A 24404-nucleotide genomic window follows, 5' to 3' on the forward strand; every position below is an offset into this window, starting at 1 on the left:
AAAATCATTTTCACTCTGAGATAAAATAAATCCACGGAGATGTAAAGGGCTTACGAATCCTACTCAGTATTAACTAAATAATAATTACACAAAACCGAAAGGCATGTTGCTATTTCTAAGCTTGCATAAAAAGATGTTGGGACCATTCTGCCACCAATTGAGGTCAATTCTGTCAGTAGGCAGGCAGCTTCTGCTCCTGCCTTCTCCTCACCAGCCCTTGTGTTTCCTCCTCCTAAACCAGGGCCACTGTACAGGCATGAATTCATGATAATCACTGAAAGACAATATATAAAAAGGAAGGGATTCACATAACATTGCTTGCTATGTGAATTGGCTGATAAGTGAGAAGTTGTTGGCAAAGCATTTCAACTCCCTTGGAAGGACTATGCCAAAGAAAAGAACTGGTTTCCAGCATATCTATATAATATGCTAACCAGCCAAAGATTTTGAAATCTGATACAGATCATCAGACTTACCACAAACGGTCATAGTGAAGCACAGATTGAGGATTCAAGGAGCAAAATAAGACTCCAGAGCTCAAGTACAAATTCTGCAGTTAGGAATTGTGTAAGACTCCTGTAAGATTTCAAGTTATCTATTAAAAATAATTGAATGGGATCCAGAGGAGTAGAATTTATAGGAAAGAATTCCTTCTTCTCTTCTCCAGGTAGCAAATGAAAAAGTAAGCAGCTAAGGCGAGTGTGTGTTTTAAAAACAATGGATTCTTTGCTACCCATAGAAGTACAAAATAGAGCAATAACAGTTACAAGGATGGACACAGTCTTCCATTGTCCATAATTTGCATTTGTACGGGGCTAATCTGAAGGAAAAGTGGGGCCTTTGTGCTTCCTAGGCTCACAAGTGCTTGGAGCTCACACAGCATGCCACATTGGGAAGAGGATTATATGGTCACAAAAGAAACAGACTGGGTAATCAAATTATTACCCCAAAGCCTGTCAAATAAAAATTAGATGACTGTTTCAGGTTAGAATCAAACGTTCAGCATGTTACTTTGTTTAAGCAAGTGTTTTCCACCAAGACAAGTAAAAATATTCCAACCTTTAGAGACAGGTGGCTGCCTCTTACAGTGGAGAGAGGGGAAAAGGAAGAAAACAATTGGAAAACAAAACCAAAAAATCTCCTATCTGCCTGGCAACCCCCTACTTGATGCTGCCATTGTGATTCTACGTCATCAAATTTTATAAGTAACGTTATCTGTGAGGATAATTATGGAACCAATATTACACTGAGATCTTTTAATTTTTAGTCATTTAAAGATAGCTCCCAAATAATATAACTTTGTAATATAATTAAATAATTTTATATTAATGTTGAGCTTTTTTTTATAGTCTTCCCAAAGAGCTCTAGGTGGTAAAAGCAATCCATTGGCATAGTAGATTCCTTAGGTTTTGTTAAACCAGGGGTTCGTGCTTTTCTGTAACTGGGACTAATAGCTCTATTTCATTGAGTCTGGGCCTCCTTCCATGGTACAGTACGCCATTGTTTTATGTATCACTAAGAAGGAAAAAATGCTACCATTTAAACTATGTACATCGTTTTCACTAAGAATGTTAATTTAAACGTTTTGAAAAAGCTCTTTGATAATTACTTAGACAGATTTTTATCATATATCATTCTAATGCATACATAAAAATATAAGTTAAAATAATTGGTTAACATTTTCCTAAAACTTCACATTCAGAATCTCACTATTGTTATTTACTTTCTAACAGAGTTTTCAATGCCCAGGTTTTTCCCTCAACATGTTCCTCAGAGCCTCTGTCATGCAAGTGCTCTGAGGTCATCCAAGTTGGTGACCATCCACTCAGCATGGCTTGATGCTGGTGGGTTTTTTTGTGTTTGTGTTACCTTATCCAGAGTTTGCACACAATAACCAGATTTATTTTCCTTCTTCAGACGGTCATCAAAAGGCCTGTGGCCTGAAGTGCTGAGGGGTATAGATGGCCAGGCATGCCCTAGGAATAGTAACCAAGTTGGCATAGCCTTATGCTACGGTAACTTCGTAGGGACTCCCACCTGCTCAGCACCAACTATAAGATGGTCCTGGGGCCAGCCCCATGGCTTAGCAGTTAAGTGCGCACGCTCCGCTGCTGGTGGCCCGGGTTCGGATCCCGGGCGCGTACCGACTCACTGCTTCTCCGGCCATGCTGAGGCCGCGTCCCACATATAGCAACTAGAAAGACGTGCAGCTATGACATACAACTATCTACTAGGGCTTTGGGGGGAAAAATAAATAAATAAATAAATAAATAATTTTAAAAAATTAAAAAAAAATAAAGGATGGTCCTGGTGCTGGAGATGTGAAATGTGAAAGAAAAAAAACCAGGTATCTTAGAATCAATAAAGATGGTATGTTTTTTCCTTTTGGAACTTTTACAATTTTTGATTTTGCAAATGGCCAAGCTGCTGCAGGGAACAAAAATGAATGAAAGTTCTCAGGTGGTAGAGACCGCCCTAGCCAGCCCTTGACTACACAGGCCAAGTCAGGCTTGGGGAGTCTATGTGTTTCTGGGTCACTACGGATGGAGGAGACAGAGGTGGAGTCAGGGCAGCTGCTGATTCTCCCCACATTGCCTTCCTCACCCAAAAGGAGGGGGCTGGAGCCAAGGATAAGCTCCTGGAACTGAGAGGGGGAGGAGAGAAGAAAGAGCCACAGCCGCTGAACCCTGGCCAACATGTGGGGAAGGGGGTTGGAGGCAAATGTGCATCGCACAGTGTGACGTTTGGGGTCATATCTGACATAGGGACTTAAGGATCCAACTTGGCTCAAAATGATTTTATGTGATGAATTTATCTAGGACCCAACCCATAGAGACAGAGAGAAAATGAAATAGGGCAATGATATAGGAAACTCCTGGGGAAAATCCCTCTTTTGGGGATTGAGATACCCTGACATTTCCATTGATTGATTGATTCATTCTTTCATTCACTAATTCAACAAATATGTATTGAGTTCCTATTATGTGCCAAGCCTTCTTCTAGGCACTGAGAGTAAATCAGAAAAAAACAAACATCCTGTTTTTATAGCACTTAGATTCAAGTAGAGGAGAAGAGATAAAATAAACAAATACATATGTAATATGCCAGTTGACAAGGGGTAAAAAGTAGATGGACAGAGATTATGGTGGTCGTGATCGTGGTGGTTGTGATGGTAGTGGTGACAGTGGTGGTGTTGGTGGGGTATGTGTGTGTGTCTGTGGCCGGAAGAAGTTACTCTAATAAGATGACATTTCGGCAGATCCGTGAATGGATTGAGGGAGGAAGCCAAGGGCATTGAAGAAGAGGAAACAAGTGAAAGCCCCCTGAGGCAGGCACACAGGAGCTGTCCTCAATAAACACTAAGGGGGCTGGTGCAGCTGAGGCAGAGAGAGCTGAGTGAAGTGGTAGGAGATGGAATTGGAGAGGAAGTTGGGTGTTAAATCTTATAAGACTGGATTTTATTTTGAGTGAAACGGGGAGCCACGGGAGAGCTTAGAGCAGAGAAGTCACAAGATCTGACTTGTATTTTAAACAGATCTCTAGCTCCCGAGTGGAAAATAAACTGGAGCAGAGCAAAGATGGAATCAGGAAGACCGCTTAGGATACTATTGCAATAGTCCAGGCCATAGAAGAGGGTGTTTTGGACCAGAGTAGTAGTGAGGGAGATGATGAGAACTGGTCAGATTTAGAATGTATTTTGAAGGTAGAACCCACAGCTTTTAGAGAAGAATTAAATGTGGGCAGTGAGAGAAAGAGATGAGTCAAGAATGACTCCATAGCTTTTTGCTGGAGCTACCGCAAGAGCAGCAGGATTATAGGGGAAGAATAATTGCTTGGTTTTGAACATGTTGGGTTTAACACATCTAATGGATCTGGAATGCAGGCAGTCGAAGAGAGGAATCTGGAGTTCAAGGACCAGGTCCGGACTGCAGGTAGAAATGTGAGAGTCAGAGCAGATACATGGTAGATAATGAATGAGATCACCCAAGGACTGAGCATAGACAGGGAGGAGGTCTGAAGATGAGTCCTGGAATGCACTCACATTTAGAGATCAGGGAAATGAGAAGAAACCACCGAAGGAGACTGAGAAGGTCGAAGAACTGAGACAAAGTAGAGTTTTAGAGGCTAAGAAAGTATTTCAAGGAGGGAGTAACTGTCCAATGCTGCTGAGGGATCTAGTAAGATGAGGGCTGAGAATTAACCACTGGGTTTGGCAATGAGGGGATGAAACTATGATTGGAGTGGATTTCAGAGAATGGGAGAAGAAATGAGGGTATTGAGTAAAGACAAATTTTGAGGAGTTTTGCTGCAAAGGGAGGACAGAAAAGGGAGGTGCCAGAGGTGGATTTGGGGATGGGGAAGAGGTTTCCTAAGGTCAGGAGATGTTTGAATGGTTGCAGGAATGGTAGAAAGGATACAGGAGAGATGCTGGAGAGAGAGGGAACAATTACTAAAACCAGGTCCTTGCTTGCTTGAATGGTGAGGGGCTGGATGCACAAGTGGAGGGGTTGGTCTTTTGCTCAGAAGGGAGTGGAGTAAAGGCCCCACGCAGGGAGATTTAGTGGGAGTCTGTGGGTGTTCTTTCCTTACTGATTCGATTTTCTTAGTGAGGTCATCAGAAAGGTCATCAGCTGTACTTGAGGAAGGTGTTCAATTCTCAATCCTGGCTCTACATTAGAATCACGTGGAGAATTTTAAAAGCACACTCATATCCAGGCCCTATTCCACACCAATTTAATCAATTAACCAATTTAATTCTCTGGAGGTGGGGCCTGGCGATTGGTGATTTTTAAAGGTTTCCAGGTTATTCAAAGGTGTGGCCAGAGTTGAGAAACCCTGTGTTAGGGGTTGGAGGAAAGATGTGAAAGAGTCAGAATAGTTCTCTAGGAGAGTACAGACTCAGTCAACTAAAGAAACATATTTGGATTTGTGGTTGAGCATTTAAGGTGAAACCTGCCAGCATGGTTGTGTTTTCCTCCAACTATGTTCAGCTGCCTGGGGCAGACACGGGGTCAACAGAGGGTTGGTTTTACCAAAGCGGGATTCTGCCAGGTATGTCTGATGGAGGTTGAATACAAGAGAGATTATAATGATGGACCTGGAATCTGTGCCAGCTAAAGAGGAAAGTGAGAAAGTGGGAGAAGGATAAAGGGACATTAAAAAGGGGATAGGTACATGAATTCCTATCACAGGAATTTTTTCTCTTTTGAGTGGTTTAGATAATTAATATTTCCATGAAATAATTTAGTGCAGCTAGACCCCTGCAAAGCAGCACAAACAACTCTGATTAGTGTTTCAACCTACCTTTTATTCCCAGGGTTTGAGATCAATTTTTTTCAACAAGTGAACATGTAAGACATTTAGAGTGAAGAAAAAAATACATATTGCAAGTTAGCTTTTCATATTCTTAGAAAATGGTATAGTTTATGAAGTCAGCCCTTCCCATAATTTTGTATGTTTGTCTTGTGTCCTTTCCCCATTGGTGACATTTTCCCTCTTTAAGCACAGCCAACCCCCACTCCGCTTGTTATCCAACAAAAGAAAGAGATCTGATTGAGTACCATCCCTAAAGTTCATTTGCCTTTAAAGGAGAAACTGCAGTGGGAAGTTGGTGTTTTACATAAATTAATGATTGCTTAGTGGTAGAAACAGCTATTCTAAGAAACAAGGAGAGATTCTCTTTGCTAGAGGGGAGACCTTCTCAACGTTCCTAAATTCACAAATTTGTAGTTGGCACTAATACAACTTAAAGTATAAATTGGAATTTTAGGGTCAAATTCTCAATTATTGAACTGATACATTAGTGTAGAGTTGGAGTCAAAGCCACATCTGTCTGTCCAGTTTCTTACAGTGGGAATGACCAGAGGATGGTTCTTTCAAGGTTCTCACGCACTCCACTTCGGTGGCCAGGGGTTCGCAGGTTCAGATCCCTGGCGCGAACCTATGCACAACTTATCAAGCCATGCTGTGGCAGGCATGCCACATATAAAGTAGAGGAAGATGGGCATGGATGTTAGCCCAAGGCCAATCTTCCTCAGCAAAAAGAGGAGGATTGGCAACAGATGTTAGCTCCGTCCGGGCTAATCTTCCTCACCACCCCCCCGCTCCCCCCCAAAAAGCTAGGCACCTGCAAACCCATGTAGCAAACCTGAATTGTCACCTAAGTAGAATGTAAACTGCACTCTAATTGTAGGAGAAAGAGAAGAGAATCATAAGAAGAAACACTCTTGTGGGGCTTTCATCAAATTTAGTGCAACCTCTGACCATCTGTCTTCAAATTATCTTGCAGTAATTTTTTATAGACGTTAATGTCAGGATTAATAACGCCTTTGGTTACAATGAGCAACTCAGTTATCAGAAAAACATTGCTCTACAACATTTGTTCTAATTACTAAAGCAGAAGAGCTAACAGAGGTTAGAAAATTTTCAGTAAGTTTTTAAAAAAGGATTTTCCATTTCATTCTAATTAGGTCACCACAGCTATCACTTTCCCATAACATTCCAAGTAGTTGATATTTTTCAGAGATACATTTGGTTCTTTATAGAAGGCTGAAAAATGGAGGACCACAAAAATGGACCTTTTATGTATGCCTTTGGTATGCCAGGAACTGTGCTAAATGGTTTACCTGAAGAATCTAATTTAATCCTCACAACAAACCCTATGAGATCAATATTCTCATTGTTCTCATTTTATGGATGACAAAACTGATGCTTAGAGAGGTGAGGTCAATTTTCCAAGGTCATACAACTAACACATAATAGAGTCAGAATTAGAACTCAGGCGGTCCCATTCCAGGCTAAACTCTTGATGGTGGCTACCTGTAGTTTTTCGACTGTCACCTGTTCCCCACCCCACTCCCCTTAAGGGACAATCAGCAATACCTAACCACAGTTGCTGTGCATGAGGGGTGGCTGCTGGCTTTAGCTATGTATATCCAAGGTGGAAGTGCTGCTTTTTATGTTCTGCTTCAGCTCTTTCCCCTACCCAGGACAGTATCTATCCTTCAAAACATCAGTGTTAATGTTGTTCAGGGATGAATCAGCTGCGGGGGTCACACACAGTTTACTACATCATTCATATTTCTTTCAGGAGTATTCGCTAAATAGCATTCACTTGGAGATAGGAAGGAATGATGGGGGGATGTTAATAGGGACTCCCAGAAACATTTCTGGACCTATAATGATCACCAGCCCTTATGTTACTTTTGGAGTCATTTTGCTGGTTCTTGACGTGTTAATTTTCCCTAAGATTACCTGGCCCCTCATAATAATCAAAAGCTCCCAGGATCGGTCAACACATTGCCCCATTTGTTGTAATTCTGCAGTTTGAGTGTATTTATCAGGCCTTTCTTGAGAATGTCATTATAAGAGGAAGAGTGACTAGTGTGCAGAAAAACATCAGGTGGAAGGGATTGTATGACATTTGTAGGAAGGAGAAGCCAGTGCTCCCAGTTGACCGAGCATTTCCCAGGAGTGCCCATACCCCTCCACAGCTTGGGGACTTCTGCTCTCAGACTCCTGCCCAGCCAGGACCAACCAGGAGCCTCTTCCTTTGGGCTACAGGACTCTTTCTAAGGGTCCTCTGTTTAGCCCAAGAAAAAAGACCAATCAAGACTTTCCTTCCCTCTTCTGGTTTTGTCTTCCTGGTGAAACAGACTCAGCCTAACCCCGCTTGGGCTGCTAGATGAAGGCAAGAGACTATATACTGGGTGTGTAACCATAAGCAAGTGATTGGACTTTGCTGGACCTTAATTGGAACATCTGAAAAGTGGGGCTATTGTAAGGATCAACTAAGAGAATGTTTAACTGTTATCAAAGAGTTGAGGAAAATCTCTTGAATGCCATGCATTCCATCTTATCAAAATAGTGGGCAAATCAGTATTTTAAGTAATATTCATATTTTATATTTATATGTGTAAATATATAAATAAATGTATACATGTAAATAGAACATAGAAAAACATTTAATATACATTTATGTTTATCTCAAGATGCACCACTACCTTCTGGAACAGTGAAAGAGGGGTGGGTTTTTGCAGAGACTCCACAAACAGTCTGACCCAATTGAAAGGCCAGCCTTGCACTGCTTTATAACGGAAAGACTGGGGATGGGAAGGAGGTTGAAAAATACTGAGAAAAAACAGTCAATTAATATTGAAAAAACACCATCCCACCACAGCTATAAAGCAATTGGACATATTCCTTTAGTTTTGACTCTAGTCTTCAAAGTCCAAAGTCCCTGGGTAGAAGGAATGGAGGGCAAGGTCTGCTTCATGGTGGACAACTCTTGCAGTCGCACACCCCCAGAAGGGCCTCAGCTGGATTTAATGCTCTGCTGTCACTGTCTTGAAATTCTTAGTAATCTTATTTTTAACTTGTGTTTTGTGAGTGAAGTGGATGGGACAATGGAGCACGTGCACGAGCAGAGGAGATAGCCCAATATGGTGTCCACCATTCCTGGCCTCCTCATTTGCGTATAGTGCTCACCCTGCCTGGTGAGCACAGTGTTAAAGTGGACACACTATGCGTGGGGTTCAGCGAGACTCAAAGTGAGTACAAGGTGAGCACGTTATGTCGATGACTGTGTAAACAAGAGCACATTTTCCCTGCAAACCAGAACTTGCTTTGAACACAGCAAGGAGGTAATGGCCTTTCTCTAACAGCCAAGAACCGTCTCATATCCTTTTTCACTCATGTACTTCCTTGCATTAGCCAATCGCTTACGTGGATGTGAGATGACATTAAAGCAAAGTCCCATTGCCTGCACGTCCAAGATTATCCTTTTTTAGGATGAATTCTGCTCTACTGTGAAGAACGATTCAGCGAGCTGCCAGTGGTTTCTTCTGAATTTTTTCCGAACTTTTTAAGATCCACTCTGGAGACAAGTTCTCAAGGAAGAAAAAGTGGAGAAATACTCTCTTGAAAGTATGTGGGGGAAATGTTTAATTGTGCCAATTAATAGTGCCTTGGACATAGAAGATGTTCAGTGAAGACTGCCGTAGACTGAATGTTTGTGTCCTCCCAAAATTCCCATGTTGAAACCTAATGCTTGATGGTATTAGGAGGTGGGGCCTTTAGGAGGTGATTAGGCCATGAGGGGGGCACCCTCACGAATGGGATTAGTGCCTTCACAAAAAAGACCCCAAAGAGCTCCCTCACCCGTTCCACCGCATGAGGTTACAGAGTGAAGATGGCCATCTATGAACAAGCCAGTGGGCCATCAAACAGACACGGTATCTGCCAGTGCCTTGATCTTAGACTTCCCAGCTTCCAGAACTGTGAGAAATAAGTTTGTTGTTTAAACCACCCAGTCGCTGGTATTCTTGTAGCAGCCTAAGCTAAGACAAAGCTTGTCTCTTATATCTAAAAATGACACAAATAGTAACAATAATAAAAAAGGCACATCGTGACCAATGACATGTAATTAACATCATCCCTCCTCTGTGAAGCCAAGAGCTTAATTAGGTTTGGAAGACTGAGTAGAGTATGATTTAAAAAAACAAACACCAGCAAGATGTCTCAGTGCTCAATTCCTCTTCCTGTTAGTTTTCTGCTACAGGTTTTTGTTGCCACTGAACATAAGATGGCCAAATCCCAAATAAGGAAGCCTTGGGGTTTGTTTTGGCTATGGATGTATGGAATTATATAGAAGCTCTGTTTGTTCACTCCAAAGGATGTTTCACTGTAAGGTTACAAATACATCTCAGTCTATCAACTAAGGCGCACAAAAAATACAATTTTAATTTTTTTAAAACGTGTGTAAATTTTTGTTTCAAATCCAATTTGGCCTATTGTTATGAGCTCAGTTGTGTCCCCCAAATTTGTATGTTGATGTCCTAACCCCTGGTACTTCAGAATGTGACAGTATTTGGAGACAGGGTCCTTAAAGAGGTAATAAAGTTAAAAGGAGGTCATTAGGGTGGGTCCTAATCTAATATGACTGAGGTGCTTATAAGAAGAGATTGGGACACAGACACACACATACAGAGGACCATGTGAGGACACAGGGAGAAGATGGCCATCTGCAAGCCAAGGAGAGAGGCCTCAGGAGAAACCAACCCTACTGACCTTGATCTTGGACTTCCAACCTCCGGAACTGTGAGAAAATAAATTTCTGTTGCCTAAGCCACAGTCTGCGGTACTTTGTTATGACAGCCCCAGCAGACTAAGACATCTATGTTTCAGAAATGATCTCTTGCAATTTAAGGATCTGCGTCCTTTATCCTAAAGTCTCATTTCCATTTGGGGGGCTTGTGTGATGCTACTGTGTCAGGGCAGGAGGCTCATGGCATTTACCCAACTGGGCCACTGAGATACTGCATAGCTGTTCCCAGGGCTGGCTACATAATTTGCAAGCCTAGTGCAAAATGAAAATGTAGGGCCCTTTGTTCAAAAGCATGAATAAAGCATTGTTAAAGGTGCTAAAATAGAAAGCTCCTTTCCTCCATGGTCTCTCTCTTGACTTGTCATGGATGGCACGTTCTATTTGCTATTTAACGCCACTCTAAGTAAATAAAAATTTAATTATTAGCATGAATTTTACATTCATCTTTATATTGTACAATGCCAGTTTTAAATAATTCATATGTCGACTCACCAAAATTACACAGCTCATATTTCACAGCTGATACATGGTATCTTGTTCTTATCAGAACAGTGGAAACCCTGCAGAAAACTAGCTCAACTGTTTTATTTCACTTCTTGATACTGTTAACCTGAAAATAAAGAGCCAAAATGAGAGGCAGAGAGGCATTTATTTTGGAATCAAAGAATTGCAATTCAGGGTACATGGATTTGGGTAGCAACCCAAATAGTGTCCTGCTGGGGAGTAAAAGTCAGGGGCTTTTAAAGGCAAAGAAGGGAGGTTGTATTACAAAGAATTTTGATTGGAGTTGGAGACAGAGAGCTAGTCTTGGCTAAGCATTGATTGACTGTTGATTCTATCTTCAGACAGGCCATAATCCTCAGTCTTTGTGATCAGGGTGTCCATTCTCCTGCTGACTTCTCAAACAATTGCTGGTAAAACAATTGCCTTTTGGCCCAGTCCAAGGTTCAAGACAGCAAGGCAGTTGTTCTGGAAAAGCAGCTCCAACTCCAGTGTAAATGGCTCCACTATGGTCAGTTTTGACAATACACACATATTCTTCCAACCCTCCTACCTGCGGCCTACTGATGAATAAGGAAGGGCTGAAAGGACAAGCAACGATGGGCTGCCCTGTGTTTCCCTTTCCTTCCACGTCACAGTTTTTATAATAATAACTATAACATTGTTACCAATTTCACCTCACTCTGGTGGGACTCCAACCCACATTGGGCAGAGCTCTGAGGAGGGGCCCACGGGTAGGCCTCATACCCACAATCTGTCCCTTCCCCAGAGGGTTCTTTTCTGTTTGGTGTGGCAGATTTGAAATGAAACTGAAGGCTGACTGTTCAATGGCACAAGCTTTTATTCAATGGCCAAAGAATGGAGAAGTGGGAACCATGTTCACAAATGAACTTCTCAGCTCTTGGGGCAAGTAAGCAGCTGTTATAAGGGGTCTAGGTAATGAAGGGGAGGAATATTCATAGTATTTGGGAAACAGGGCAGGCTTTTCGGGGCAACAAGGGTGCCACCTCTTTTCTTTCCTTATTTAGTCATATCCTGCCATTGCCATGGCAGTTATAAACTGTCATGGCGCTGGTGGGTGTGTTATGTAGCATAGTAATCTATTACAATGAGCGTATAATGAGCTGCAGGGTCTATGTCAGGTCAAGTCAGATTGCCACATTGCCTTCACCGTTTTTAACTGGTTTCAACTATATGTCTCAGCCATCTCCTCCTTCCTCTGGTTGTGGTTTCCTGTAAGCTAAAAGAACGTGTTAGGCTTGTTCTGAGCAGGGTTGTGATTAATGTCTTATAGGGCCAGGGGCTGGGGTAACAATATCAATAGAACAACTTTATTTATTGAGGGCCTACTGTGTGCCAGGTACTGCTGAGCACCTGAGCCACATTATCTTATGATCCTCACAATAGCCCCCTGGGTGTCGCACTGTCTTCATCTCCATATTAGGATGAACGCTGAGTCTTGGTGAGAAGCCACACACCTTTCCCAAGGCCACATGGCTACTGAGGGGCCAGCTGGGATCTACACCCACTTTGATGCTAGAGCCTGCGCCTGCAAACGCGGGCTCCACCAGCTGTTCAGTATGCGGACCGCTGATGGAGGCAGAGGTGAGAGAGCAAACCTGCAAGGCCCACCTCTTCCCTTAAGGTAATCTCAGCACAGCCTGCAGTTATGGGTGAGATCTGGATGCTGCACAGGGCGTATTTCAGGGCACAAGTGTGGTAGTAAGGGGGTTCTAATGACTCACAGAATGGACAGAACGAAATGAGACTTGGGGAAATATCTGGGTCCATAGGGCAGTGACCTCCAAGCATTTGTTATTGTGCTCTTCTCTTTCTCAAAAAAAAAAGTTTTGAGAATATACTACCAACGTAAGCATATTAATTTATATATACATGTTTATTTATAAATTATAGACTCGTACTATTGCTCTAACTTATTATGTGCCTTATAAATGATATATAAAAGATAAACATTTAAAAGGATGACATGAAAATTAAATAGAAATAAAACTTCTGATATTTTCTTCCTGGACTATCTTTCAAACTTCACTTTGGAGAACACTTTTTTTGTTGTTTTTCTTTTGGTGAGGAAGATCAGCCCTGAGCTAATATCTGATGCCAATCCTCCTCTTTTTGCTGAGGGAGATTGGCCTTGGGCTAACATCCGTGCCTATCTTCCTCTACTTTGTACGTGGGATGCCTGCCACAGCATGGCTTGATAAGTGGTACATAGGTCCACACCCAGGATCTGAACCCATGAACCCTGGGCCTCCGAAGCAGAGTGTGTGAACTTAACCACTGCACCACCGGGCCGGCCTCTGGAGAACACTATTTAAAAAAGAGATAGGGCACTTTGATTTTGCTGTGAAATCTCAGGATTAATTTCTAAAGTGCAAAAATAGAGATGTTTTTAAAAAAATCCACTCTGACGATTAGAGAAGACATAACCAGCCAGTTCTGGTCTGCTGATCCATGATGTGTCATCCACTGGAATCTTGAAGCTACAGCTCTATGACCAGACCTCTCATCCTAGACTCACCAGCTCAAAACTTTACAAACATATTTCACTTAAAATCAATATCATCACAAAATTCTTTTAGCCATTAGCACTCCAAAAATCAAAGTAAATGTTTGCAGGCTCCTTCCAGGTTAACAAAACAAAACTGATAAACCAACATTTAGGGAAAACACATTACTTTATTGGGAGGAAGAAGCAGAATTACAGCAGATGACAACAGGATTACGTTTAGAGAGCTGTTCATCACCCAGGATTTAAGGTAGAGAGAAAAACAAAGAATTGTATGACCAAAAATTGACCGAGGTTTAGCATTTGACCCAGCAACCTCCGAGCGGAGGGAGGACGGTCGCGTCGGGCGTGGAGTAGGTGGGAATGGGAAGCCCACACACGTGGGTGAGTACCTGCTCTCCCTCTCTCCTGTGGGCGAGGAAGAGAATGGATTTACTCTCCAGTAAGCATGGCAATGAGTTGATGAGGTAGTTTAGGTAGATGTCTGGACACCTGAAAAAGGCAGCAAAGGGGATTTTCATGTCACTGTCCTGCCATCTCGTCAGCATCTTATGTGCAAGGCTCTCTTTTAATGGGATGCCAAATGAATTGATGTAGGAATCTGACTACTGTTTGCCACGTGAAATTAAGTTGTGCATGCCACAGGGCCCCACAACCAAGGGATGCCCTTAACATTGCAGATATATTTATTATTTTGAAAATTAAAAAAATATATGTTCTTTTTAATTTGTTGACTCCAAAGATGGGCAATTTATTGCTTATTATGACAATTTTTTGGTAGACGGCATCAGTCTTCTTTTTCTTTTATTAAAATCAGTGTGTTGTAACAATTTTCTGAAAAATGGAAATAAAGCGCCTCCTTCCAACAGTGTCTATACACAGACATACCCAACGTATTGGTTTTGCAATAGAGCCCAACGTTTGTAGAGATACAAAGATTTTTTGCTGATGTTCATATGGAAAACATTCCCAAACCTAGTCCAGGCTGCAGATGAAACCTTCACTACCATTGACAAGGCATAACAAAGAGTTTTTCTACAAACAATATGTGGTTACAGAAGAAATTAACCCTGCAATTTGTGGCTGATCTCAAAGGCTCTAAAGAGGTGGTGAACAACCAGTTGAGGTATGGCATTTGCAGAGGCAGCAGGCTGGGAAGAGATAGTGAGAAAGATATCGGAGAGCTCATAAAAATCTCCTGCTATGGAATTTTTGACCACTCAGCTTGAGAAAGTCTATGATGAAGACCTGGAAGAGATCAGATCAAACCCCCGGACACTGCCAGTTTATTCTTTTTTTTTTTTTTTTTTGTGAGGAAGATCAGCCCTGAGCTAACATCCATGCTAATCCTCCTCTTTTTGCTGAGGAAGACCGGCTCTGAGCTAACATCTATTGCCAATCCTCCTCCTTTTTTTCCCCAAAGCCCCAGTAGATAGTTGTATGTCGTAGCTGCACATCCTTCTAGTTGCTGTATGTGGGACGTGGCCGCAGCATGGCGAAGCGGTGCGTTGGTGCGCGCCTGGGATCCGAACCCAGGCCGCCAGTAGCGGAGCGCGAGCACTTAACCGCTAAGCCACGGGGCTGGCCTGACACTGCCAGTTTAGAATTATGTACAGCATTGGGGCCGGCCCGGTGGCGGAAGTGGCTGGGTGTGTGCGCTCTGCTTCGGCGGCCCAGGGTTCGCAGGTTCGGATCCCGGGCACGCACAGACACACCGCTTGGTAAGCCGTGCTGTGGCGGCGTCCCATATAAAGTAGAGGAAGATGGGCATGGATGTTAGCTCAGGGCCACTCTTCCTCAAGATAAAACGGGAGGATTGTCATCAGATGTTAGCTCAGGGCTAGTCCTCCTCACACACACACAAAAAAATAGAATTATGTACAGCGCTATCCCTGTTCTTGACATGAGGCCATAGGATAGAGATAGCCTTGCTTTTAAAAATGGCCTCGTGCCTCTATAGCACCCTACAAAGAAATGCTGAGAGTGTAAGCAGAGCTCCCCTTGGCAGTTTTTTCATCCTGTGCACCTCCTCTGAGGATTTGTCAGGATCTAGGAGTGTCTATAGCAGCAGCTTCTCAAGTTTTATCAGCTGCAAGTGTCTACCTCGCTTGGTGAGTTGCATTGCAGAAAATTATCCTAATTTATTGTAGACGTCTGTCTGCATTTTCTCTAGTAGATTCATTTATTGCTGTTTGTTACTTGCTGTGCTATATTGCAAATGTAACATTGCATGCAGAGAAGCCACACGGTCGCAGAAAGACTCCCACAGAATGTCCCAACTCTAGGTGTCCTAAAGTTACCTTAACTCATTAGCATCTTAAATTCTCCTCCTCTGGGAGGGTCCAAAAGCCATTTTTAGATCACATGATGTATGTAATAACATGTATACATGCTACACGTGCACCTTAAAGGAACACAGTTGTTACAAATAAACCCCAATCTTTTGTATAAAGTCTCCACCGGCACTGAGCTTGGGGAGACACTGCTTTGGGAGCTATCTCTGGGGTTCTCAATTGCTTGTGCGAGCAGTAAACCTTTTCTTCACCCACGTCTGCCTTGGTCGTGCTTTTTGGCTCTGCACTCACCAAGAGATGAACCCACTAAGTTTGGGTACATTAGGATTTACTCTCTTAATAACTTTCCTACATATCTTACAGCAGTGTTAGCTATAGTCATCATGTTGTACATTACATCTCTAGTATTTCTTTATCTTATAACTGGAAGTTTGTACCTTTTTTTGTTTGTTTATTGTGGTAATATTGGTTTATAACATTGTATAAATTTCAGGTGTTTGAAAGTTTATACCTTTTGACTACCATCCTCCAATTCCCCCCTCCCCACCCAAATCTACTTTTTGTTGTTGTTATTCAGAACATCTGACTTGCAAGAATGGATTAACTAATGTTAAGTGGCAGATGTCTGTGTATTATTCTGCTTTGATTATGAAATAAAAACAAATTGGATAAAGAAGTTTTTCCCTAAACAGTTTCTAAAATAAACTGCTCCTAGGCAGCTGCTTTTCTGACTCATGTACTGACTAAGTACGCATCTTAAAATTAAAAATAATAAACTATTGATATTAGTTGTTGTTGTTAGTGCCATGGAGTAGATTCCAACTCCTAGCAACCTGTGTCAGCAGAGCTAAACCCTGCCCAGTCTTTTTGCGCCGTCCTCTCACCTTCTAGTGCCATATCAGACAATGCTCTGCTGCTATTCACAGATTTTCATGGCCAATTTTTTTGGAAGTGGGTGGCCAGGTCCTTCTTCCTAGTCTGTCTTAGTCTAGAAGCGCCACTGAAACCTGTCCACCATGAGTGACCCTGCTGGTATTTGAAATACCGGTGGCAGAGCTTTCAGCATCATAGCAACACGCAGCTGCCACAGTCAGGTGGTGTGGTTCCCTGACTGGGAAATAAACCCAGGCAGCTGTGGTGAGAGGGCCGAATTGATATTAGACACCGGCTAAATTTGATCTTTTGAAGTTCATTTGTTGTTCATATCTTGAGATTTGTTTGCTAAAAGCAAATCTATTTTGAATTCCCAATTTAAATCTGTATTTTCATTGTGACACAAATTATTTTTAATAGCTTATATTCATTTATCCTTAATAAGCCACAAAATATTACATAGAACTGAGTTAGAAATTACTACAAAATGGTCCACTTATTGTATTATAGCAGTTATTTTCAATGATATGGAAATTTTGTTGGTATATAAATTACCTACTAGTCACATATATATTACTTTAAATTATATTTACTTATTATACTAAAATTTTATTATATATTACTTCAAATTTTATAAATTCTGGGTTCAAATACTACAAAACACAAAGACCGAATCTAGTAAAAAATAATTTGAGCCAGGAATACAACTATGTTGCAGATGTGAATGGAAAACACAGTCAATTAAAGGAAGTTACTTAAAACATATTATGGGACATTCTATAATTTTTCTGTACATTATTAATTTTTTATTTTGAAATAATCAAAAACTCAGATAATGAGGAGCTTTTGTTCTTAAGAAATTTGGGAGTTCACTGGTAACCTGGGTGCTCCATCACTCCTGAATACTTAGTGTGGCTTTCCTACAAACAAGATATTCTCCCATATAACCACAACACAAGCATCAAAATCAGGAAATTTACATGGTTACATTACCACCATTTCATTCACAGCCCCCATTCACCTTCCTGCCAATTGTCCCAATAACCCATGATGGGATGCTTGTAGTTGTTGGTCTCTTAGTTTCCTTCAGTCTGGAGCAGTTCCTCAGTCACTCCTTGACTTCCATGACCTTGACACTTTTGAAGAGTGCAAACCAGTTATGTTCTAGAATGTTCCTCAGTTTGGGTTTGTCTGATGTTCCCTCATGATTAGATACAGGTTATTTGTCTTTGGCAGGAATAACACAGAAGTGCTACTATGTTCTCACTGCCTCCCAGGAGGTGGCATAGGATTTTGATTTGTCCCATTACTGATGATGGTAACTTTGATTACTTGGTTAAGGAAGTGGGTGCCAATCTTCTCCACCGTGAAGTTATACTTTTCCCTTCTAAAATTCAGAAGTGTTTGTGGGGTGGTATTTTAACACTTTGTAATTATCCCGTTCCTCATCAAACGTTTTATTTATTTATTTATTATTTGATTTATTATTTATTTTTTATATTTGCATGGACGTACATTTTCCTAGTTTTTAATGGATTATAATCTGTTACCATCATTATTTATTACGATGCTCGTGTTGTCCCCAGTCTGACCAGTAGGGGCAGGCCCTTCAAGCTGACTTCTGTGTCCTTTTGACAAGTCCCCATCATTCTTTAAGCACTTTGGCACAAAAAGATGTTCCAAGTTTATCTTGTACTTTCCCTGCCCAGCCCTAGAATCAGTTAACTTCTCCTGGTTTCTTTAAGTGGAGAATGGAATTTAGAAGCCAAGATTTGTGCCCTAGGTATGCTCATTGCTACTGAGTTGTCACTGTTTCCAAGCAATTTAGTGAAGAGTGCTAAATATACACATGCACGTATATATGTATATGTACATATACACGTGTGTGCTTGAGAGCATACACACACACATTTCCTTATACATTTCCATCTTCTATATATCTATATATTTTGAACTAGAGGTCATTCAATTACTTTCAATCCCAATCCAATATACAGGTTTAATTCTAGTTCTTTTCCACTTTCCATATTTGTAACTACCTTCTCCAAATGTGAGAAACTTGGTTCCCATGATCCTTAATATACTGACATGATTTGATCAGTCCCCCTGTATGTTACCAATCTTGCATCTTCCCTGCCAGATGCCCTCCTTGCCTCGCACTGGCTCAGATTCTCCATGCTGTGCAGCCCGCACCCATGTGGGCACCCTCCTCAGCCTTCTCAGACTTGTTGCCCGGCAGGGCTTCCCCTCTGTGGGGACTCTCTCTTTTCCCTCTGCAGGCTCTGGCTCCCAGCACTGAGCTGCTGCCCCAACCCCACCCCGTGTGGGTACCCTCCTCACCTCTTGAGGGTCAGAGGCCCCATGCCAGGCTGCCCCAACAGAGGACACTCTCTTCACTCTATTTGGGCTCTGACACCTCATGTCAGGTTCTGCACATTCTTTAAACTTGGTAAGAAACGATGTAGAAAAAAAAATACATCTTTTGATACTACTGGCATTTTTATACTATCCCAAAATTATATAACTATTTTCAACTTTAATGAAATGTTGGAGTGTATCAAAAACACATTTACCAAACATAAATTTGAAATATTGTTCGATACACGGTGAGAAAGTTGAGTTGATGCCTTCATGCCATGAAAAGTCAATTAGGGGCTATACGCACTTTTGTTTTAGAAATTCTTAATGTTCAATAAAGACATAAATTCTAGATTTTAGCCAAAAGTATACTTAAAAAAATCACTTTTAAGTTTATTTGCTCGAGACTAATTTGGCACAGTGTTTTAAGTAAAATTAATATCATTAGCAAAGAGTTACAGGAACCACACAATTCAATGTACATAATGATCCTGAAAGCATTGAAAGGATTCAGAAATGTTTTGAAGAAAAACAAAGAGGCAATATTTATAAAATATACATTATTGATGCTAAACAAATTGCAAAATCTCTTACATTGATGCCAATTTCTCCAATGTAGGAAATATTAGAAAAGGGATAATGAAAACCCATTTAATCTCCAAATTCTATGATCAACCCAACTATAATCTAAAATTAATTTGAAAGTAAATGTCTTTTTTCTATATTTGTAACAACAACATCATGTTTCAAAGACAGGTTTATGATACTGAGCATCATGACCTCCTCAGTGATTAAGACGCCATGTATTTGAGGTTTATAATGAACATTCAGGACTCTACCATAGAACTTATGACAGAGATAGACTGGACATATGTAAGCATGTGCTACTGATGTGATGTCAACATATGAGGAGTTAACAGCCTCAGGTTACTTTCTAAATTCTAGTACGTCATCTGTTAGTGTATTTTAACATATTTGCAGCAATAGCTTATCAGATGCCTTTCTGCATACTTCTGTAACTCTCAGGATATATTTAACTTTGCCAATATAGTTTCTCAGAATTAAAATTTACTTTGAAAGACTGAAGGCCTAAAATGTCACAAGAAAAGTAGTCAAATCAAGCAATGATTTCTATAGGAAACAAGATATTGGGACAAGGAAGCAATTAAACTATTGTGGCAATGTTGCCATGAAAGCAAGATGTTGAATGTAATTATTTTATAGTCTGGGGACCTTGAGTTTCTAATTATTTGTGATTAAATTTTCTATTTTCTATAATTTTATATTCAATAAATGAATTTGCAAAATCTATAAAGATTGACTTCATTTTGGTAATTATTATTATTGAGAAACAAATAATTTAGTAATTACAGGTTTATGCTAGTAGAAGAGGCATTCTTTTAATTCATCATGGGAGCCCACAGCAGCCTTGTGTCCTGCCAGCTCCTGGATATTGTCACCTTCAATATCTCTTACTGCCTTTAGATAAGGAGGGGACTGTATTTTGACCCCCTAGTTTCAGTTTTCCTCAGCTTAGAAAGGTTTCCCTCACTCCCTTTAGCCCAGAAAATTACTACTTACTGCATGAGTCCTGGATTTATGTGCTTCTCCTGGGGTCCTCCATGTCTTGTAGACCAAGCTGGGGGCCCTGGCCTCTGATCCCAGAAGACCCTGTTCTTGGTTAGCAATCACACAAGAACATTCCTTAAATGTGCTACAGGTCAGGGCTGTGGCCTATTTGGCTTTGTTGTCTCCACAGAGGGTTGCCCCATTAAATGTGGGTTTCAGATATGAGACATACTTACACTAAAAAATTATTCATTGTTTATGTAGAAATCTGAGTTAACCGGGCATCCTTTTGTTGTTGTTTTGTCGTTGGTTTGTTGTTTACTAAATCTGGCAACCCTGTCTCTGTGGCAGAGTGCAGCGTATGAGGGGCAGGGAGGCTTTGGAAATTCATGGTAAGCGTGCTGGATTCTGAAAGAGCTTGCCTGAAAGATGGACTGGAAAGATATAGGGAAACAGTAAGGCAGTTGCCCCCCAACTCCACGTAACAGCAGGTCTCCTTTAGATATAGCCCCATTTAAACTAGTTTGGAAAAATCCCACTAGTTCTCTTCAGGCCTTAGCTTCTTCATGTGTAAAATCAGGAGGCTGGGACACTAAATACTTGAGAATCTATGAAAGCTGCGGAACTCCCTCCAAAAACATGCATACACATACAAAATTAGGTACAGCTGAGAGGGTCACAGCCCCTACTTGAAGGCCTTCCTTGGATCTCAGTCAAGGCGCGACCGACTAGATGATCTCCATAGGCCCTTCCAGCAATAAGAAGTCATGATTCTGTGGCTCTCATCCTGCTTAAGGAATAAGAAACCAATAGGAAAAGGTAGAAAACCAAGAAACACCTTGCATGTACCACCTTGGAAACATTTTTTTTTTTGATGGTTTGAATATTTTTTTTAATTGATGTTTTAATGGTTTCTAACATTGTGAAATTTTGGGTTGTACATTTTTGTTTGTCCATCACCATATATATGACTCCCTTCACCCCTTGTGGCCACCCCCCACCCCCACTGCCCCTGGTAACCACAGTCCAGTTTTCTCTGTCCATGTGTTGGTTTATATTCCACATATGAGTGAGATCATACAGTGTTTGTCTTTCTCTTTACCTTGGAAACATTTTTGTTAGATGATGTCAAAAGATTTTACTAGTGTTAACCTATTAGTTCCCGCACCTCTGCCCACCTGATAGGTCATAAGTGCTTTTCTTTTCTTTTCTTTTTTTGTGAGGAAGATCAGCCCTGAACTAACATCCATGCCAATCCTCCTCTTTTTGCTGAGGAAGACTGGCACTGGGCTAACATCTGTGCCCATCTTCCTCCATTTTATATGGGACGCCACCCCAGCATGGCCTGACAAGCGGAGCCTTGGTGCACGCCCCGGATCCAAACCCTGGGCCGCCAGCAGCAGGCCGTGTGCACTTAACTGCTACGCCACGGGGCCGGGCCCCCCATAAGTGCTTTTCTGTTTGCTAACTATATTAGGAAACTGAGTCATAAGAGGAAACAAGGACTTTTCAGAGTTATGGATGATATCTTATCAGACTCCTTTTACCCATCTCTTTTGAAGGGAGATGAGACTCAAGAAAAGGTGAGATTCTCTGATGTGGTGGGTTCAGAGTGTCTGGGCAAAATTCCCTGGGAGGACCAACACGACTGAGACATCCAACATAATAGTGAAGTGTGGAGAAAATACTACCTGGGGACTTTGAGTAGGAGAGAGCAAGGTTGTATGATGTTATTGTAAAAATAATTACATACAACCATAGCTACCGTTTGTTGAGGGCTTACTCTGAAGGCAATGTGCCAGAAACTATATTCATCTCTTCATTCAATCTTCAGGACAACCCTATGAGGTAAGGGTTATCATCCCTAGTTTATAAAAGAGGAAACTAAGGTTTAGAAAGAAAAACTTGCCCAAGGCCCCCACAGAGGCTCCATAATATTCACCTTAATCTCTAAAATACCCCTAAAATGTGGCACTGATGGGCTCTTTATTCCAACAAGATCCCATGATGCCAGACCACAAGGAAAACCAGAAGGTGGAAGGCAGATCTTGGGGATCTGGTTGGCCGAATTTCCCGGGACTGCTGATTTTAGTGGAAGGGGACACCCGTAGTCAAAACTAGGGAACGGGTGGAGTTGAGCAATAGCTGCTTCTCACTGGTCCCGGAAGCGTGCCGTCTCTTCCCAGCCTGGCTACCGTCTGATCAAGTCTAATCACGGGGGAATGTAAAGGAGACATTGTGCTGTCCCAGGTGGATAGTCACCCTCAGGGGGCTGGGCAGGGACTTCCTGGGCAGAGCTGAAGGGAGGGTCAGAATCTTGGAGGGTGGAGCTGTGTTTGTCTGTCACTCTCATATGACCTCTGAAGCCAGGTTATCAGAAAATCCTCCAGTTGGCCTGGGAGTGACTAGATTTTGAGTCGCCACAGGTCCTTCCACCTCATATCATCTCCAGGTTCTCAGATGTGGGCTTGAGGTCCTCAGATCTGCCTGCCACCCACAGCCTCCCAGAGCCCTGCGGCTGTCATTGTGGTTCCTGCGGGAGAAAGGGCTCATTCTTACCACCTGGCTTAGAGCTAACCTCCTGCTATCCTGGCTGGGTCGTGATGCCCCTTGGTGAAATGAGTTAAGGGAGGCACATCAAAGATTTAATGGTGGCACCGACTTCAGAGCAACAATCACTGTACAGGTCAATAACGCAAAATCAACCAATAATTACTTGCATTTTCTACGATGATAAAATGATAGCACCAACCAAATTATAACCTTTAGCAGACATTTACTTTGAGAATCAAAATGACAATTTTTAAAGGCTTTTGTCAATGAGCAGCTCCTATCATTCACTGCTTTAAAAAAAAGCCAGATCTGAAGTTTCGGGAACAGACTTCAAAAATGACTTTCAACCCTGCCATTATCTAAATTGATTCAATTTGACCCAGTTTTGCTTTACATCAAGGTCAAAAGCACTTGTGGTCATATGGACTGAATCTTTCAATTTCTAAAGAACAGAGGTATGCTCAGAAAATTGTCAGTGGGCATAAAAGATAGACAAAACCTTGGATTAGTTGGAGCAAAGCAATCAGGATAGAGAATTGTCTTTTATTTTTAGTAGCAAGACAGAGAATTACCATTTTTGGAACACTTATTTTGTTCCAGATACTAAGACGCTGAGCATATTATACACCTTATCTTACTTAATCCTGACAAAAAGTCTATCAGGCAAGCATTATATTCTTCCTATTATGTGTGAGTAAACAGAAGCTAAGTGGTCTTCCAGCCAGTAAATGGGATTCTATTTCACTAGATCCCACTGCTTCCCAAGAGAAAAGAACAATTCTCCAACTCTTTTTGACTAACACTTAAAAAACACGTTTTTAAAAAGTTAAGGTATAATCTATATGCCAGGAGATGCACACACGCATCTTGAGTGAGCCATTTGAAAAGTTTTGGCATTTGTTTACATTTCTGTAACCACCACCCAAAACTAGATCAAGAACAAACACTTCCATAACCAGAAACTCCCTCCAGCCCCTGCCATCAATGCTGGTGACCCCAGGTAACCACTGCTCCAATATTTATTACCAGAGATTAGCTTTGCCTGTTCTTTAAATTCATATCAAATGAAATAATACATTCCATTATCTTTTTGCGTCTGGCTTCTTTCACACAACATAAGCTTTTGAAATTCGTGCATACTGCTGTTTGTATCAGTAGTTTGTTCTTTCTCATTGCTAAGTAATAGTCCATTTAAGGGATATACCATAATTTATTTATCCTGTTAATGGACATTTGGGTTGCTTCCAGTTTTTGGCTATAAGGAATAAGTTGTTATGAACACTCTTGTGCAGGACTTTTCTTTGGGGGGGATGAATATATTTTCATTTCTTTTAGGAGCGAAATTGCTGGATCATAGGGTAGATGCTTATTTAACTTTTTAAAGAACTACTAACAGGTGTCCAAATGGTACTCTTGGTTAAATATTAAGGCTCATTCAAATTTCTATTGAGTGCTAATAAAATAGAACAAAAATTTTTGCTGTTGGGGATAGCTAGTTGGGGAAGACACAGTAGACAAAAAACAAGTTAAATATAAAATGCCAAATGGTGATGAGTGCTGCAGAGAAAACCAAAGTTCCAAGGAGGGGAAGAGGAAGCATCTGGCTTGTGCACGATTAACTTTA

This window comes from Ceratotherium simum, chromosome 6, assembly GCF_057802395.1.
Source record: "Ceratotherium simum simum isolate JZ-2026a chromosome 6, ASM5780239v1, whole genome shotgun sequence".
Classification (NCBI taxonomy): Eukaryota; Metazoa; Chordata; class Mammalia; order Perissodactyla; family Rhinocerotidae; genus Ceratotherium; species Ceratotherium simum.